Source organism: Tiliqua scincoides, chromosome 4, assembly GCF_035046505.1.
Source record: "Tiliqua scincoides isolate rTilSci1 chromosome 4, rTilSci1.hap2, whole genome shotgun sequence".
In the NCBI taxonomy this organism is placed as follows: domain Eukaryota; kingdom Metazoa; phylum Chordata; class Lepidosauria; order Squamata; family Scincidae; genus Tiliqua; species Tiliqua scincoides.
Window position 1 is genome coordinate 88,556,334 of NC_089824.1, and position 6,264 is coordinate 88,562,597.

General features: G+C 43.9%; 1 pseudogene; it reads left to right on the plus strand.

Moving 5' to 3' along the window:
- Positions 1 to 5,547: 5,547 nt before the first annotated feature.
- Positions 5,548 to 5,666, plus strand: LOC136650428 (5S ribosomal RNA; annotated as a pseudogene).
- Positions 5,667 to 6,264: the final 598 nt, after the last annotated feature.

A 6,264-nucleotide genomic window follows, 5' to 3' on the forward strand; every position in this document is an offset into this window, starting at 1 on the left:
TAAATCAAGTTTTATCCAAGCATGCCTAAGGTCTTCACTATGCAATTAAACTGGTACTGGGTAAGAGATGGGCAGCCCAGTCATAAAGGTCAGTGCCGACTCTGAATGTCACAAGTGTGCAGTAAAGCATGTTTTCTGCTACTCGAGAGCTGGCAGTGTCGGCACAAAGATATGCACCTCCCTGTCAGCACCAAATCCAGTCCCCATGCTGACTGGCACAGGTAAGTTCATGCTGGGTGTGCAGGGGTGGGAGAGGTTGGCAGGAGGGCCAGCTGGAGTTGGAGAAGGACCATTTGTGGGCAGGGAAGAGCTGAATGGGAGTGAATTGGGCCTGTGGGGGGGTGGGATTAGAGGAGCAGGCCTCTGCCATATCCCACCCCCACCCCAGTCAGTTAGCTCATCATTACACAAGGCTTCCTGGATTTGTGCCAGCTAAATAGCTGCTGCAGATCTGAGAAGCCCCACGGGGTGGCTGGGGCTTTACTTGAGGTAAAGGGGAAAATATCCAGCTGCCTCCAGGTGACCTCCAGCTGCCTCCTAACCTACACTCCTAACCGGCCGTGCGGCCTAGCTCTATTGGTGAAGGATTGTGGTGACAGATGCCACCTTTAAAAGCACAGATGCAGTTACACAATCCTATTTGGATAGAGAAGCAAATACAGTGGTGCCTCGCAAGACGAATGCCTCGCACACCAAAAAACTTGCAAGACAAAAGCGTTTTTGCTATTTTTTCTGGTGACTCGCAAGACAAATTTTTCTATGCCGTGCTTCGCAAGACGAATTTTTTCTATGGCCGTGCTTCGCAAGCAAGATGAATTTTTAAAATTAAAAAGTTGAAGTTTTGTGCTTGAAATTTTTGAAATCCTCTGTACAGTATGTATGCCTTTAAAGAGCACTTAATAAACACTTTGTAAACCAAATTTGACTTTGTTCTGACTTTTTTTGCCCATAGGAACGCATTAATTAAATTTCAATGCATTCCTATGGGAAACCGCGCTTCGCAAGACGAAATTTTCGCAATACGAAACGACTTGCAGAACGAATTAATTTCGTCTTGCGAGGCACCACTGTACAACGTTTCTGCCAAAATGAACACTTTAGAGTTTGACTGTTTGCATTTCAAATTGCTACGTTTTGCTTTGGAAATTTGAAATCTGAGGGATACTTTCAAGTCAGCTGTAAATCTTATCTACTGTTGATATTATTTTATTTATTTAGGAAAAAAAAAATGACTATCCATCCTTTCCTGACCTGGTGGAAAAGCTCAAGATGACTTACAACAGAATAATAAAACAATACAGAGTCAATACAAAATAAATAATAATGGTAATGGTAATAAAATAAGGCTGCAATCCTCTACAATCCTATCCTGGGAGTAAGTTCAGCTGAACACCATGGGATTTACATCCAAGAAGATATGAGCAAGATTGTAAGACAACTAGCAGTCTAGCAGCCTGATCCTAACTGGAATCGGACCTGTGCATGGAGACATTTACTACAGCAGAACAGTTTCTGCTGCTGTAAAATGGCTGTTGATGATGGCCACTGTTGGCCATTCTGTTTGCTCTGTAGCCTCACCACTGAAGCTCACAGTGCCCGCTGGAGCTGGTAAGCTATCATCGGGGAAATGGGTGGGCAGAATGGTAGTAGGGGTGGTTGGATCAGGGATGGAGATGAGGGTCTCAGGGGGTGAGTTGTGAATGGGTGGTGGGCAGGTATGGGCAAAGACTTTTCCGGAGATATTCTCATCATCATTTTGATACAAGGTGTTATCAGTAGAAGTTTAGCAGGGATGCTTACCTGAAATGTAAACAGCATAGTTTTTGATTTCTCTCTCTGAATGTTCAACTTGAGTCTCACAAGCATTTGGCTGGGATTGGGCAGCCTGCCACAAGATGTTCTCTTAGAACAATGTTGATACTTTTGAATGCAAGCACAGTGAATGCTCCTTTGTTTTCAGAGAACAGAAAAAAAAGATCCAGCAGTTTGAACTTTTCGGCTTGAAGGAGCAACAGGCTTTTTAATACACAGGCTCTATCATTGTTTTAAGCTCAGAGATCGCATATATAAGCATATATATGTAGATAGCTATATAATAGTATTAGAGCAACAGGCTGTACACACACACGCTGGAACAGTATTATACACCAGAACCAGTTTTGATGCATTAACACGTGACTAGCAAGTAGTAATATTTTGAGTTATAGTGGTCTAACAGCATTAAAAGTTTAAGATAACACAGCAAAGTCATTTTCAGGTTCATAGGTCAGATTCCCACAGAAAATCATTTCGCAGCAGTTTTAGATGAACACACACACCGTGACGTTAATGGCAAGTATGTTGCCTTACAAAGGCCACAGTACATCATCCAATAGTCATACGATGAGGTGAGATCACTTGTGAGCGAAATTGAAGTGCAGTACCATTTGCTGACTGCTGAGGGTATATGAATTGTCTATGATGTATGCATAAGATTGTGCAATCTAGAACAACTGGTGATGGGTAATGAACCAATGAATTGTCTCTATATGTATTTCAAGGACGGAACCCCAGATTGTAATAAAAGTCAGCTGAAGGGGGCGTTACACGCTTCTCTTCTCCCCACTTCTGGTGCAAGCAGTCTCCTTTGAGGCTTCTCTTCTTCACACTTCTAATGCTTGCAGTCTCCTTTGGAGATGTGGATGGATTTACTACCTTTTGCTGATGGATTTACAATAAAGGCCTGGATTTGATCACCACTGTCTACTGAGTTTGCTTTGGTACCTGGGATTACAGTGCAACATCTGAGATCTCTTGTAACATCTAGGATCCCTTGCAACATCTTGGTTTTTGCACCTTGCAACAATTTCATCCTTGGCACACCCCCTTGGGTCTGCTCAGCAAAATAGCTGGCACAGATACATACAGGCCGTTTAGAGGCCATGTGGGTGCAGAGTAGGGTAAATAAAAACATATTTTAATTACCTCTATGGCCTCTCATGCTCTCCAGCTGCTCGCAGGATGCAGCGAAGTCTATGCTGGCACCACTGTGCCTTGCGGGCATTATTTATTTAGGATTGGGCCCCAAGTCAACAAAAAACAAAACAGCAAAACAGAATAGCCAGCATAGCAAGGAAGAGCCAACTCAAACATTCCCAGAGCATAATGTAGCCAAACTGCAATTACGGGCAGAAGCTACCCTGCATAAGGCAAGTCAGAGCAAAGCAGCGCTGGATTAGTGCTCTATCAGTGGGCTGAACTATTTTGACATTTTTTTTAAATGAATGTTATCTTCAAGCTTGGGATTCGGAGCTTAGTGTTGTGGCACCCCTTCCACCCACCCAAGCAATAGTCTAAGATGACCTGGTCAGGTTTGGGGGCTAGATTAAAAAAAAAAAAAAATTTCCTTTCACCTGATTGACCTTTGGTGGAAGGCTTTTTTATTTTTTTTTAAACCGAACCTAGACTTGAGACATAGTGTTAGCCAGTCTGGTCACTTCTGGCAGGCATAGTGCAGGACTGGGAGTAGGAGTTAGAAACTGGTTTGCCAGAGGGGAAGCCAGTACTGTTCTCAAGAGGCTATCTGGGTCGGGAATTCTGGTTGATGAGGCCTGAGGCCTGAATTGCAGAATCTACCCTCAAAGCTTTCCAGCTTAGGATAAACTGGGCAATTTGGCTGCTTGATCCCCTTTCCAGGGGTATGACTGGATCCAAGGGGGGGCCATAGGTGTGTGTGCCCCCCAAATTATCACACCAGTGGGGAGCAAAGTAGGGAGCCAGGGGAACACCCACTGGGTGGGGCACTGGTGGACAACAGAGCAGAGATTGAATGGGAGCCCAGGTCTACCCAGCAGGTAGATCTGGGCTCCATGTCCAGATGAGAGCCCAGGCCTACCTGCCCAGGAAATGGCCACAAAGGCCATAAGTTCAACTGGGAGCCCAGGTCTACCCAGCAGGTAGCTCTCAGCTCCAAGTCCAGGCTGGAGCTCAGGTCTACCCACATGGTTGACCTGGGCTCTGGAGTTAAGGGAGTGCTCATACCCCCTCCAATACAAACACTGGATCCACCCCTATTCAGGGGTGAGTGGGGAAAAGCATTGTTTGGCATGAGCCAATCTCTGGTTGGAGCCAGGATGCACACAGAGTTACTGGGGACATTGAACAGTTGTGTTTGTTTTCCTCAGGGTATTAACAAACCTCAGGGTTTGTCTTCCTCAGGAAGGAGCTCTATAATCAGAATCCGATGAAGGATTTAAGTTAAATGATTATGTAATCAGTAAACTGCTTGAATTTATAAGAAGCAGCAACTTTGTCATGTGATTTGCAGCAGGTTGCTCCAGCAAAATCTAGATCAACCAAAGGCTTGGTGAAAGAAAAATTTTAACACTCCTTTGGAAGAGCTACAGACAGGAGGTGGTTCTGATTTTACTCACATTTACAGCATAGTTGTGATACTTAGAGCCCTCGAAGGGAAAAAGGGGCAGTTAGGATTGGGCTGCCCAAAGGATGCGTCTACTGCTTTATGTCTGTAACTGCTTAGCTAAATACTTGATGAGAACTTTCTAACACATAGCTCCACATTAACTGCCACACAATAAAATTTAATTGAACATTCAACAAAAGATTAGGAAGTTAGTTAAAACCATAAATGCGGTAATTATCAGCCAACCTTGTAGTCAAGCACTGAAGGCAACACGGTTTTTGTGTGCAAGATAAACTCTTGCACAAGATAAGCAACTGAAGTTTTTTGATGGCTTTCTCGGTTTGCACTCTGATGGTAGTGAAATATTTTGGTGCATTCATTTGCAAGACTAACATTTTGCAGATGCTAATGAAGTGCATTTGAATGAGGATTTATTTTAGTTGTATTTAATTAGTTGCATTAATGTCCCTACTTCAGTAGGCAGAAGAGGGACACATTAAAATAATGTTGCATTTTAACATACCTTAGAGATTCAGGGTAAGCAACTGCAAAGCGATATACAATGGAGCCAATTTTTCCCATTGTGCCTTCAGCAGCAGCTTGATCTGCAGGAATAAACAGGTGAAACTTCTCATGGCATGAAAATAACCTGCTATATATATATATATATATATATGTATGAGGATTGGCTGGGCAGGGGCACGTGTAAAACTCTTTGCTGTTGGAGCTCAGATTGTTCACCTCATTAGTAGCATTCCAGCAACAGTCTAAGACCCATTTATTTTGTTTAGCATTTGAGTTTTATGTTTGTTTGTTTGATTTTTGAGTTTTGATTGCTGCGTCTATTTGCTGTTTGTGATTTGCGGTGTTTGAGTTCATGTAATTTGCACAGTTGGGAGTCCTAAAGCTTCCCCTCCCTTTGTTCTGCCCCACCATTTTGCATGCCCCTCCATCCATTATTTAAAAACAAAACAAAACAGAAAACTTCAGACCGAATTATGCACTCAAGTGAGTAGTTTGGCCCGAAGACATAGATTGAAAAAGTGATTTAAAAATCAAATAATTGTTGTACATGTTTTAATTGCTGCTAAAACCTTAAAAGCATGTGACATTTTTTGTTTTTGTTTTTACTTTCCAAATTAATAATAGACAATACTGTTACCCTGCACGTGCCTGATCTCGTCTGATCTCAGAAGCTAAGCAGGGTCAGGCCTGGTTAGTACTTGGATGGGAGACCGCCTGGGAATATCGGGTGCTGTAGGCTTATACCATAGTCTTTCGAGACTGAAGGTTGCCAACCAATACATATACAATACATACATTTAAACTATCTGAAGGCAAAGTATAGCAAGTATGAAGCAGTATGTCCTATTTACTTATATCCCTAGTCTACTTATTCTGTACTTCAGAATACGTAATTCTGATCTCTGTCGTAACTTTTTATACTTGTCATTGTCATTAATATTTTCTCTATAATCAAGGGTGCAATCCTAACAGCACCTTAGGCCAGTGCAAGTCCCTTGTGCCGGCACAAGAGGGTCACAAATGTGCTGTAAAGCACATTTGCACCTCCTCAGGCATGGGCTGGGCCGGCGCAGGGATATGCACCAGCCCACGGAGGCTGCATCCAGCCTCCGTGTCAACTTGGGGAGGGCTGCATCGGCCAAGCTTGGCCAATGTAGGGGTCTGGGGAGGGCAGGGAGGAGGCGAGAGAGAGGCAATCCGGGGTGGGGAGAGGGCAGTGGAGGGCGGTCCCAGAGACAGGCAGGTGAGAAGCGGGAGGCGAGGCCGGGTCCCAACTGTTATGCCAAATCCCAACCCCGTTCCCTGAGGACCACAGAGAGGCTTGAAGCTGCTCCATT